The 13606-nt window shown below is 52.4% G+C and overlaps 1 pseudogene; it reads left to right on the top strand.

The window, feature by feature from the left end:
* Window positions 1–2461: 2461 nt before the first annotated feature.
* Window positions 2462–11487, top strand: LOC119281069 (annotated as a pseudogene).
* Window positions 11488–13606: the final 2119 nt, after the last annotated feature.

Raw genomic sequence — 13606 nt, forward strand, 5'->3', positions numbered from 1 at the left:
GTGGGTGTTCCGCCACAAGAGACGCCCCGACGGTTCTCTCGAGCGCTATAAGGCACGATGGGTGGTGCGTGGCTTTCGACAGTGCGCCGGCGTGGACTTCACCGACACCTTCGCCCCGGTTGTCAAACTGGGCACGATTTGTATCGTGCTTCAGTTGGCGGTTTCATGTGCTTGGCCTGTTCACCAGCTGGACGTGTCCAACGCCTTCCTGCATGGTCACCTTGATGAGCAGGTGTTCTGTTAGCAGCCCAATGGTTTCGTCGATGAAGCGCATCCGGACTATGTGTGCTTGCTCTCCCGTTGTCTCTATGGGTTGAAGTAGGCACCCCGGGCTTGGTACCAGTGGATTGCGGCCTTCCTTCAGCAGTTGGGGTCTCGGTCCACCCGATCTGATGCCTCCCTGTTCATTTATCATTAGGGTGCCGCCACCGCATACCTCCTCCTTTACGTCGACGCCATCATCCTAACAGCTTCATCTTTCGTGCTGCTCCAGCAGATCACTACTCGCCTCAGCGCAGAGTTTGCCCTCAAAGATTTGGGGGCTCTGCACTACTTCCTCGACATCAAGGTTGTCCGCTGTGCAACGGGTTTCTTTCTACATCAGCAGAAGTACGCCCATGCACTTCTGGAGCAGGCAGGCATGCTTAACTGTAGACCTGCTTCCACGCTTGTCGATACAAAGGCCAAGGTGTCCGCCGTTGAGGGCTCTCTGGCGTCTGACGCTGCCTTCTATCGCTCCATCGTCGGCGCTCTCCAGTATCTCACGCTCACGCGGCCGGATCTGCAGTATGCAGTGCAGCAGGTGTGCCTTCACATGCACTCCCCTCGTGATACTCATTGGGCTCTGGTGAAACGTATTCTCTGATCTATACGTGGCACCACGGCTATGGGTCTCACCTTGACGACTTCCTCCGCCACCGACCTCGTCACCTATTCCGACGCCGATTGGGCAAGTTGCCCGGACACTCGTCGCTCCACCTTTGGCTACTGTGTTTACCTTGGGCCCTCACTGATATCGTGGTCGTCTAGACGACAACCCATTGTTTCTTGCTCGAGCACTGAGGCGGAGTACCGGGTTGTGGCTAACGCCATCGTGTAGTGCTCTTGGTTACGTCAACTGCTTCGGGAGTTGTTGGTTGAGGTTCCCAAGGCCATGATTGTCTACTGTGACAACGACTCTGCGGTCTACCTCTCGGCCAACCCTGTTCATCATCGACGAACAAAGCATACTGAGCTCGACATCCACTTTGTTCGTGAGCAGGTTGCGCTTGGCCGCATTTGAGTGCTGCATGTGCCCACCGATCAGCAGTTCGCCGATGTCATGACAAAAGGACTACCTACCTCGACGTTTGAGGGTTTTCGGTCCAGTCTTTGCATCTCCGGCGACGCTTCGACTGCAGGGGGTGTTGAACATGTATTCTTTGTGTGTATGTATATAGGTCTGGGTTGTGCATTCCGCACCTGTCACGTCTCTCTCCCCTCTGTAACTTGTATGTAACTTGGGAGACAAGACATTAGGTGCACCCCTTGTCTCTATATTGTGTGCCCCGTGCACGATCAATGAAATCATCAATGCATGCAATCCTATTCTTCCTAGAGAGTGGTTTTTTTACACCCCAGCTCGGTGCATCCACGGTGCACCCACGCAAGAAAATATAGCAAAATATTTCAAAAAATTCTGAAACGCTGTGTGAATGATTATCAACAAATGTTATGGGCGCTTGTAAAGTTTGGTGGTGAAATAACATTCGAGGAGCTCTCTACAAAAAAGACAAATTAACTGAAAATTAGTCAAAATGTAAGTGCACTGTTTGAGCAGATTTTGTAATTTTTTTTTTGTAGAGAGCTCCTCAAATGTTATATGACAATCAAACTTTGCAAGCCCCAATAACATTTGTTGATAATCATTCTCACAAAATTTCAGAATTTTCTAAAATGTTTTGCTATGTTTTCTTGCATGGGTGCACCGAAGGTGGGTGCAGCCACTACTTTCTCTTCTTCCTAAATTACAGGCCGGGTACAAATTCTTTCAGCATAGATTTGCAAGATCTGTAGACGTATCTTGTGTTCTTTTGTCACTGTTCGTCCATTCACTGTACGTACGTAATGCCATGATCGTAAAGTACGTACGGCACAATCAAGCAAGAATCTTTGAGTCTCTGTCCTTTCGATCTCATACACTCACTCCCCCAACCCCAAGTCGTCGGTCCTGCCATCTACTCCCTCCGTTCCAAAATAGATGACTCAACTTTGTACTAACTTTAGTACAAAGTTGGGTCATTTATTTTGAAACGGAGGGAGTAGCTAGCTAAGTTGTCTGTCAGGCTCACACTCGATCGCAGCCTCTCTCCATTGGCACAGCGCGCGCCGGTTATTTATAGCCCACCCTCCGCAAGAGAAGAGTCACAAAAACACAGAGATCGATCGATCGATCACTCTAGCTAAGACACACACGCAGGAGATGATCATGGCTGCTCTCTTCGTGCTCGGCTGCTTCCTGCAGACCGTCCAGGCCGCACGGGCTGGCGACGACGCGCTCGCGTGGGTGCCGGCCTCCCCCTTCCGCGACGAGCTACGCGACCTCGGTGTCGCCGCGCTGATCCGCGACGACGCCGAGGCCACCGCGCTCGCGTCCACTGACTTCGGCAACGTGACGGTCGCGCTCCGCCGTGCTCTATCCGTCGTGCCCCGCAGACATCGCCGCGCTGTTGCGCGCCTCGTGCGCGCGCTCGTCCCCGTTCCCGGTGTCCGTCCGGGGACGCGTGTTAGACTATGTATAGCTTCTGTGATACACGTTCCCGTACAAAGTGATAGTCAACTTCAATGTGTTTCATTCAGGCATGAAATACTGGATTTGCAGAAAGGTATGTAGCACCGATGTTATCACACCAAAGAATAGGAGGCTGTGGTTGAGACAAACCCAACTCCTGAAGCAAAGACTGCACCCAAATAATCTCTGCAGTAGCATTAGCCACAGCCTTGTACTCAGCTTCAGTACTGCTATGTGACACAGTAGCCTGTTTCCGAGCACTCCAGGCGATCAAATTAGAGCCAAAGAATACTGCATAACCCCCCGTGGATCGCCTGTCATCTGGGCTACCAGCCCAATCTGCATCAGAGAAGGCCGAAAGGACCCGAGAGGAAGTCGGCCAAATATGCATACCAAATGTCAGGGTGAACTGAACATAACGAAGAATGCGTTTAACAGCAGCCCAATGAGTATCTCTGGGAGCCTGAAGATACTGACAAACCCTGTTAACAGCATAAGAGATATCTGGTCTCGTGATCGTCAAGTACTGAAGTCCACCAACAATGCTCCTGTACTCTGTGGCATCCGCAGGAGACAAAAGCTCACCATCAACAGCTGTTATCTTGTCGATAGACAACATGGGTCTGGTGGTCGGTTTGCACTTCAGCATGCCAGCTCTTTGTAACAACGCCAAGGAGTACTTCTTCTGCGTAAGGACAAGACCAGTAGCACGAGAAGTGACCTCAACTCCAAGAAAGTAGTGAAGCTTCCCAAGATCTTTGACCGCAAAATCAGCACCAAGAGAGCAGACAAGAGCATCAGCAGCATACTGAGAAGAGCTGACAAGGATAATATCATCGACATATACCAAAAGATACATAGTGACTTCTGGCTTCTGTAGAAGAAATAATGAAGTGTCAGCAGTAGACGGCACAAAACCATGAGCACGAAGGGCAGAGGCAAGGCGGGCATGCCAGGCACGAGGAGCTTGCTTCAAACCATATAGTGCTTTGGAAAGACGACAGATATAGTCAGGACAATCAGGATCAGAGAAACCAGGCGGCTGTTTCATATAAACCTCTTCCTCCAAAAATCCATGTAGAAAAGCATTCTGCACATCAAGTTGACGAAGTGACCAACCACGAGAAACAGCAATGGAGAGAAGAAGCCGAATAGTGGTAGGCTTGACGACAGGACTGAAGGTGTCCTCATAGTCAAGACCATGACGCTGCCGAAAACCGCGAGCAACAAGTCGCGCTTTGTAACGCTCAATAGATCCATCCGAATGCTTCTTCACTTTGAATACCCATTTTGAGTCAATAACATTTACCCGTGGTGGTGGAGGAACGAGAGTCCATGTCTTGTTACGAAGAAGAGCATGAAACTCCTGCTCCATAGCCTCTCGCCAATGTGGAATGCGCAGGGCAGCCTGATATGAGCGAGGCTCAGAAGATGGATCCGCAACAGCAGCAGCCAAACAAGCAGCCAACCAAGCAACCGTACCATCCTTACGTTCCTTAGGTTTGAAAATGCCACTGCGACTGCGTGTATGTGGTCGGGACACAGGAACCACCGAGGTCGACGGAGCAGCCTGCAACGGGCTGGAGGACGGCGACGTTGACGAGTCAGCCGGTGACGAGGAGCCAGTCACGGTAGCCTCGGACTCGGTTGGCGAAGAAGGCCGACCCACCGGCGAAACCGGCAGAGCCGACGAAGCAGCTGGCGACTCCGGCATCACAGACCGGGCCGATGGCGAGCTCGGCATAGTGGGCCGTGGTGCGGCCGGTGTCGCGGGCCGATCCGCTGATGAAGGCGACGTGAGGACCCAAGCCGCGGGCGAAGACGGCGTGACGGGCCGAGCCGCAGGCGAAGACGGCGTGACGGGCCGAGCCGCGGGCGACTCGGCGGCCACTGGCGAAACGGACCGAGCAGTGGAGATGCTCGGCGCGACGGGCTCGTCGGGTGACCATGCATGGGCACGCGAATCGATGCCATGCAACATAGGGCGATCGACGTGCCCACCAGAAGACGACGATGATGATGGTGAATCCTCCAACAGCTCCAAACGAGCTCCACGTCCGGTTCCTGCACCATGGTTAGGTAACAGCAAAGGAGAGTATGCAACATCATCAAATTGGTCAGAAGCAACAGAGGATGAATGCAGGGATGGTGGTTCGACAGTGGACACAGGAAGGTTGGCAAAGGGAAAAACATGCTCATCAAACACGACGTCCCGAGATATATAGACACGATTAGTGGGAACATGAAGACATTTGTAACCTTTATGAAGAGAGCTATAGCCAAGAAAAACACACTTCTTAGAACGAAACTCAAGCTTGCGCTTGTTATATGGACGAAGATGCGGCCAGCAAGCACACCCAAATACCTTGAGAAAGGTATAATCAGGTTGTTCATTAAGTAGAACTTCAATGGGAGTCTTCATGTTTAAAACACGAGTAGGAGTACGGTTGATGAGAAAGCATGCAGTGGTGAAAGCATCACCCCAAAACCGAAACGGAACAGATGCATGGGCCAAAAGAGTAAGACCAGCTTCAACAATATGACGATGCTTACGTTCGACTGAACCATTCTGCTGATGTGTATGTGGACATGCTAAACGATGAGCTATCCCAAGCGACTGAAAGAAAGAGTTGAGGTTGCGATACTCGCCCCCCCCCCCAGTCTGACTGGACATGAACAATTTTGTGCTTGAGAAGACGTTCAACATGTTTTTGAAGCTGAACAAAAATATCAAACACATCAGATTTGCGTTTAATAAGGTAAAGCCAGGTAAAGCGACTATAAGCATCAACGAAACTGATATAGTAATTATGACCACTGACAGAAGTCTGAGCAGGACCCCATACATCTGAAAACACAAGTTCTAAAGGATGTTTCACCTCACGACTGGACTCCGAAAAAGGAAGTTGATGACTCTTCCCCTGCTGACAAGCATCACACACTGCTACATCTTTATTACTAGACAAACTAGGAAGCTCATGACGACGCAAAATATGACGGTCAATAGGTGTGGCCGGGTGACCAAGACGAGCATGCGACTGTGACGGAGAGACCCGAACTCCACTGAAAACACGAGCGACACCAGGATGCTCCAGACGGTAGAGGCCCTGGCACAACCGCCCACTAAGAAGAATGTCCCTCGTGCCCGATCCTTAATAAAAAGATCAAAAGGGTGAAATTCACAAAGCACATTATTATCACGTGTGAGTTTAGAACTGAAAGAAGATTACGGGTCACATATGGAACTCGAAGAACATTGCGAAGCTGAAGACTCCTATTGGCATGTCTAGTGAGAAGAGATGCTTGACCAATATGAGAGATGTGCATACCTGCTCCATTGGCGGTGTGGATCTTGTCGGAGCCATGATAGGGTTCACAAGTGTGAAGCTTCCCCATCTCGCTGGTTAGATGCTCTGTCGCCCCAGAGTCCATGTACCAGTGTGGATCGATGGAGTAGGACTGAGTGTGTCCCTGTTGCTTCTGCGGCGCGGGACGATCAGCCATGGCGACCTGACGGGCATTGTTGCGTGTATCTTTGCCGTCATTGCCAAGACCAAGGAAGCTTCGCTGGAAGCGCTTATGACACTTGGAGGCCCAGTGCCCATCGCGGCCACAAAGCTGACACACACGTGGACCGCCAGCCCCCGGTAAGGTCGCAGTAGGTGGGGGGGCCGAGGCGGGCGACGGTGGCAGCCCCAAGGGAGACCGGGGTGATGAAGAAGAGCGGCCACCCTTGGTGGCGGCGTTGGCCGAGAGGGAGCCAGTGCCCCTGGTGCGGCGAGTCTCAACCCGTTGCTCAGTGAGAAGGAGCCGAGAGAAAACCTCGTGTGCCAGCATGGGTGTCGAGTTGCCCCGCTAGTTGATGATCTCGACTAAGGCATCATACTCCTCATCAAGACCATTGACAATAAACGAGTTGAACTCGGAGTCGGTGAGGGGCTGTCCAATGGAGGCCAATGTGTCGGCGAGGCCCTTGACCTTGTTGTAGAACTCAGTGGCAGTGGAGTCAAGCTTCTGACACTCTCCAAGCTGATGACGGAGTGCAGAGACACGAGCCTGGGACTGCGCTGCAAAGGTGCGCTCAAGGATGGTCCAGGCCTCATGAGACGTCTTCGCGAAGACAACAAGGCCGGCAACTGCCGGCGAGAGCGACCCCTGGATGGAGGAGAGGTTCGCCTGGTCCTGCCCCGTCCAGACGCGATGGGCCGGATTGTAGACCGGACCGTGCACGCTGTCTACCAGCGCGGGTGGGCAGGGAAGCGATCCGTCGACGTAGCCTAGCAGGTAGTGACTCCCCAAGAGCGGGAGAACCTGCGCACGCCAGAAGATGTAGTTGTCGGCGGAGAGCTTGATGGTGATGAGATGACCGAAGTGAAACGGCGGCGGCGAAGACGATCCCATCGAGGAGGCTGCCTGGGGTGCAAACACCATGGAGGCAGCCGGAGGCACCGAAGCCGATGCGGGAGAAGGCGGGACCGCAGCCAGGGCGGGCGCCGCAAAGCTCGCGGCCGGTGCGGACGCCGCAAGGCCCGCGGCCGGGGCGGACGCCGCCAACCCCGCCAGCGGGGCAGTGTGATCCGCTTGCGGCAGGAGCGGCGGGACGACGCTTGCGGAGTCCGCAGCGGACGGCGGCGCCGCGGTGTGGACCACGAGGTCACGCCCAAGCGAGGGCGCCGGCGGCGTGGAGAAGACGGAGCCGATGCTCCTTGTCCCGATCGGAGCCGGAACAGAGACGGCATCGAGCGGGAGGTTGAGCAGAGCCGCAAGAGAGGCCGGGAGGAAGCCCGCAGCAGTGGAATCGGTGATGGCGGCGCTCGACATGGCGGCGGCGCGATCGGTGGCGCGGCGGCGGCGGTGAAGGCGGCGGCGGCTGCGGCGGCGGTGCCGGTATTAGGGTTTAAAAGCGGAAGCGATCGTAACCTAGCGTGATACCATGTAAGACAATAAGTTTTGGGGAACCAGCACAACCCTCTAGGGATGGCTTATCTCATTATATATAATGGTTGTGTTAAAATATATACCATATACGTACATAGGTATAGAAGTTATACATAGTCTAACAACGCGGCCACTCCGTACGTGGGCAGGCGACCGCGCCCGACGGCGTCGTCGTCGACATGCCGTCGCTCGGACGCCTCGGCGGAGGCTCCACTGCGTCCCGCCTCTCCGTGTCGGTTGAAGGCCAGTACATAGACGCCGGCGGCGAACAGCTCTGGGTGGACGTGCTGCACGCCGCCCTCGCGCATGGCCTGACCCCGCGTTCGTGGACCGACTACCTTCACCTCACCGTCGGCGGCACGCTCTCCAACGCCGGCATCAGCGGCCAGGCCTTCCGCTACGGCCCCCAGATTTCCAACGTCCAAGAACTGGACGTCATCACCGGTGAGTACGCCGCGTACATGCACGCTTCATACTACTTCATTGATTACAGCACGTTCACTTACGTTCTTGACTACTTGTAAATAAGTAGGGCTCGGAGAGATGGTGACGTGTTCGAAGGAGAAGAACTCTGACCTGTTCGACGCTGTGCTGGGCGGACTGGGGCAGTTCGGCGTCATAACGCGGGCGCGCATACCGCTCGTGCCAGCGCCGACGAGGGCGCGCCGGGTGCGGCTCCTGTACACGGGCGCCGCCGCACTGACGGGCGACCAGGAGCGGCTCATAGACGTCGAGCGTGGCGACGCTCTGTCCGGGCTCATGGACTACGTCGAGGGCACGGTCCTGGCGGACAAGGGCCTGATCGGGGGCTGGCGCTCGCCGTCGCCGTCGTCATTGTCCTTCTGCTCGGAGCCCGACGCCGCAGCGCGCGTCGCCAAGCTCACCGAGGAGGCAGGCGGCGTCCTCTACTGCCTTGAGGGAGCGCCGTACTACGGCGGCGCGGCCGGCGGCGAGCCCGACGTCGAAAAGGTAATAAACGACCACAATAATACTAAACGACCACCTTTGTCGGTGCGGGTGCCCGTCGTGTAGCGCTGGTACATGGGACCCATCGTGTCATGGGATCGTGACTTTTGACCACCTATGACGTGGATGCATGCGTGCATGGCTCAAGCTTGCATGGAGTACTTGGCCTAGCCTCTGCCTGCCCTTGGAATGCACATCCCACATCATCGAGACTACTAAGGTGGTACAAATCATATGTGCAGAAACATTTCTTTTAGCCAAAAACAGTAAAGTAGTCTGCACACAATTTCTCATTCTAAATCTATAATTGCACAGTGGTAAATGCATACTCTTTTTGGCTTTAAGTTGATCCAAAGGCTCACTACGATGACCAGTGTGAGTTGTGAGTTTATATTATGTGATCCATAAGCCTCTCACAATAGTAGAAAGTATACCTTTGCCAGAATTATATAAGTGCATCCATGTCGACATATAAGCTTTTGAGCTTCGATCAACAGTATTTCCATGGAGTGTCATATCTGTTAGCCAATACACCTAGTAGGCTAGCGCACGAACAAGCTAGATCCGGTGCATGGGATGGGACAGCGACCTTACATGCAGATGCCTGGCCTACATGCTCTACCACTTCCATGCATATACACGTCACACTGTGCCCGCCACCACTTGTTCAAAAAGTAAAACTCGCTTCTTCACCTTTTAATAATTTGTACGGTATTTGTCCTGGTCTCTTGCGGAGTCGATGGCTGGAAAAGTCAGCATAATGGTGGCACGTCCATATTTTTTCATAAGAGTCAATTACATCACTACTGCTAGAACTTGACATAAATGGTCAGTTTAGTGCTACATGTTGTGGTATACATTAAAATGATGCAAACACTTGGGTTTGCGGTGTAAAACTCGTTTGTATACATCCATGACGTTGACGAGACGTCCCAGCGTGGCATGAGGCCCGTTGTTATTGACCAGACGATGGGGACGTGGCGTGTGGCCTGCTCTTTTTACAAACAAATCTTCAGTTTTTATTTTTTTCGCACAAAAATAACACTGGGTGGCCCACCTGTCAGAAATAGCACTGATGGGAAAATTGTACCCACTAAGTTTCGAACCTCAAACCCGCAGGTATATCCGCGAGCCTTACCAAATCAACCGATCACGTTTCCTATTCATTTGTGACCAGTACTAACAGTGTAAATTAAAATTATTTGAACAAAAGTGGAAAAGGTGCACCTTAGGGGTTCGAACCAAGGACCTACATATTTTACAAAATTGGCGATTATCCACCAGGCCTAATGATTTACTCCCTCCGTTCCTAAATGTAAGTTTTTTTTAGAGATTTCAAACGGACTACCACATACGGATGTATATAGACATATTTTAGAGTGTAGATTCACTTATTTTACTCCGTATGTGGTCACTAGTTGAAATCTCTAAAAAGACTTATATTTAGGAACGGAGGGAGTAGTTCTCTGTGATAATAAATAATTTTTATACCAGTTTGGCCTAACAACATAAATTAAAACTCTAAACTCTAAACTACAAACATTACTGTTTTTAAATTATATAAACATTTATTAAAATAAATTTAAATAAAATTCGTATAATTTTATATATTCAGTTTTTAATAAAATACGCATGCAGTATATAAATGTTTTCATGCTTTCAAAAATGTTTATGAACTTTTAGGAAACAAAATACTTATGATTTACCAAAAATCATGTGCAATACCTATAAGTAAAAAATTATATTGTCTAAAGAATATATTATGGATGGTTACTTTAGTACCTGCTGTTTTTTTTTTGAGGTGTTGTTACCTGCTGGTTATAGGTTCGAAAACCTGTCTGTGCTATTTTTTCTCAATGCGTTTTGTAGAGGTGGGCTTCCGAGCATAATTTTTATGCAAAAAAATATAAACACTGAAGGTTTTTATTTTCTCTTTTGGCAAAAAGAGCAGGCCGCACAGCCTGTCCTCATCACCCAGTCATTATTGCGCGCCTCATGCCTTGTTAGCATACCTCATCAGCGTCGTAGACGTATACAAACGAGTTTTGCACCGTATTTGCACCACAAAATAAAGTTTTTGCACTAGTTCAATGTACTCGTGAAAAGTTATTGACTGGTGCATGCATATACATGCAGAGGCTGGAGACGCTACTGCGTGAGCTGCGGTACGAGCGGGGTTTCGCGTCCGTGCATGACGTGTCGTACGTGGAGTTCCTGGACCGCGTGCGCGACGGCGAGCTCAAGCTCCGCGCCGCCGGTCAATGGAACGTGCCGCATCCCTGGCTCAACCTGTTCCTCCCGCGCTCCCGCGTCCTCGATTTCGCCGCCGGCGTCTTCCATGGCATCGTCCGCCGCGGCGTCACCGGCGCCATGGGACCCGTCCTCGTCTACCCCATGAACCGGAACAGGTGGGACAGCGACACGTCGGCGGTGTTCCCGGAGGAGGAAGAGGTGTTCTACACGGTGGGAATCCTCCGGTCGGCCGTGTCCGACGGCGACCTTGGGCGCCTGGAGGAGCAGAACGACGAGATCTTACGGTTCTGCGAGGAGGCCGGGATACGGTGCGTGCAGTACCTGTCGTACTATGCCGACCAAGCCGGATGGGAGAAGAAGCACTTTGGTCCGGCCAAGTGGACCAGGTTCGTGGATCGGAAGAGGAAGTATGATCCCAAGGCGATCCTGTCCCGTGGCCAGAGAATTTTCACCTCCCCGCTGGCTTGATCGCGGAGCTAATCCATCGGTCCTGACTCCCGATCGACCTAGCTAGAGCCTGTTGTTATCATGATGAAATGTCTAGCTTGCGTGCATGCATGGGCCCGTCAGAAGGACCGGTAGATACATATCGATCGATCATCTTAGCTGCTTATTGCATGTTATGTCGAAGTTAATTAGTATGTCATGCAATCATGGCATGGATGGCGTATGTGATAGAACATTGTCTCGGTATGGATTTGGTTTCCATTCAAGTTAATCAAGACGCTGGATCAGATGTATCGGTTCCTTCCTTGGAATAGTATGGTACCGATTCTCCCGAAGGAAGGAAACCAAGCATCTCATCTGAACAATTTATTCCAGAAAAACGTACGCATGCATCGAACTGTTTAAGACAAATCTGCGTCGATCGAAACTTATCATGCGACACCCACAGTGATACGGGCTGTACTATCATCATCGCCGATCAGTTCCTTGACGGATATAGCCGGATCCAAGCAAGATCTCGGGAGTGGGTGTGCTGCCTGCCTCTGAAAGCAACGGGACAGCAACCAGTCAAAGTCCATGGTCGCGTTCAGACCGTAGCCGGCCAGCTATAGCGCTGAGGCATGCAGATGCAAACAGGCAGCTAGCTGTCTCCGCCCGCCTGCATTAACACTGGCCAGCTACAGCCTACAGAGGTCTACTTTTTCTAATCAGTTATGATCACTGTTCGGTCATAAACTAACGTTCTTTAGGGCATCTCCCACTGGACCCGTAAATTCCCTCTCGCACATTCGTCGACGGACGGAGTGTCAGCAGCCCTGTCATGACGGGCCCGCAGGTCAGCAAGAACCAACGCGTCACCACGGCTGCGCGCACGAACCGGGCCAGGCAGCCCAACCCAAGAGTAGTTGGGCCGACCTGGGTAAACTGAAGCCCAGGCACACAACTACTTATGGAGCGACCAGGATCGAGCGAGGGCATCTAGTGGATCACAACGGCGGCGGCTCGGCTATTATCCCCTTCCTCCTCCTCTCTGGCCACGAACCCTAGAAATCAATTCTTGTAATCTTTCCCTGTATTCGCTACCAAATCGAACCCTGTGAGTGAAACGTTGCCAAGTAATCGAGAGATCCACCTCCACCCTCACATCTGGTATCAGAGACCAGCCCCTTTTCCCCACGTCGCTCCATTCTGGCGCAGCTAATCGAGACCAGAGGGTTGCGGCAAGCTCGAACTCACTTGCTCGCCATGGATCCGGCGATCGAAGCCTTCCTCGACCGGCTTGACAACACTCTCAAGGCCCAGAACAAAGCAATAGCAGAGATCCAGGCATCCACGGCTAAGATCGACGATCTGGTCAACTGGCGCCCCGATCTGGAGAAGCGCGTCTCAGATCTGGGGGACGCGATGGCGGCGCTCCAGATGGCACAGTCGCCGTGCAGCAAGCCGAGCGACGAGCCTCCAGTGGAGATCCCGAAGCAAAGCCCTTCTGCGACGACCGGAGTCCTCACAGGGCCCGGTGGCGGCGCGGGCATCGATTTGCAAGGGCCCATCGGCCACAATGTCTTCAATCTTCCACGGGGGAACGTGGCAGCGTCCTTCCTGACGCCGCCGCCACCCTCGGCATCAGGTCCGTCCTCCTCTGTGACAACATCACTAGCATCCTTATCGCCGTTTGCACACGCTAGTCAGCTATTGTCAGGGCTGGGGCAGTCCCATCCATCCATCGCGTTTCCACAATTCACAGGGGACAAGCCGAACCTGTGGAAAACGATGTGCGAGCAGTACTTCAACATGTTTGGCATCTTACCATCTTTTTGGGTACCCATGGCGGCTCTGAATTTCTCAGGGTCAGCCGCTGTTTGGCTGCAGTCCATACAGAAGAGGCTAGCAGAGTTCGACTGGGAAGCATTTACATCTTTGCTTTGCACTCGTTTCGGGCGTGATCGGCATCAGACGTTGATCAGGCAGTTTTATACTATTCGCCAAACTTCTTCAGTAGCGCATTACATCGAGCAGTTTGAATTAATCATTAATCACTTGGCATCCTATTCTGACACGATCCATCCTTTCTATTTCTTAACGCGATTTGTCGAGGGATTGAGGAAGGATATCCGGGCGGTGGTGCTCGTGCAACGCCCACCGGACCTGGATACGGCGTGTGCACTCGCTCTGCTTCAGGAAGAGGTGGCTGAGGGCGTGTTTGGCAGTCTTCCACGCCCACCAGAGACGACC

The sequence above is a fragment of the Triticum dicoccoides genome, chromosome 3B, assembly GCF_002162155.2.
Source record: "Triticum dicoccoides isolate Atlit2015 ecotype Zavitan chromosome 3B, WEW_v2.0, whole genome shotgun sequence".
NCBI lineage: Eukaryota > Viridiplantae > Streptophyta > Magnoliopsida > Poales > Poaceae > Triticum > Triticum dicoccoides.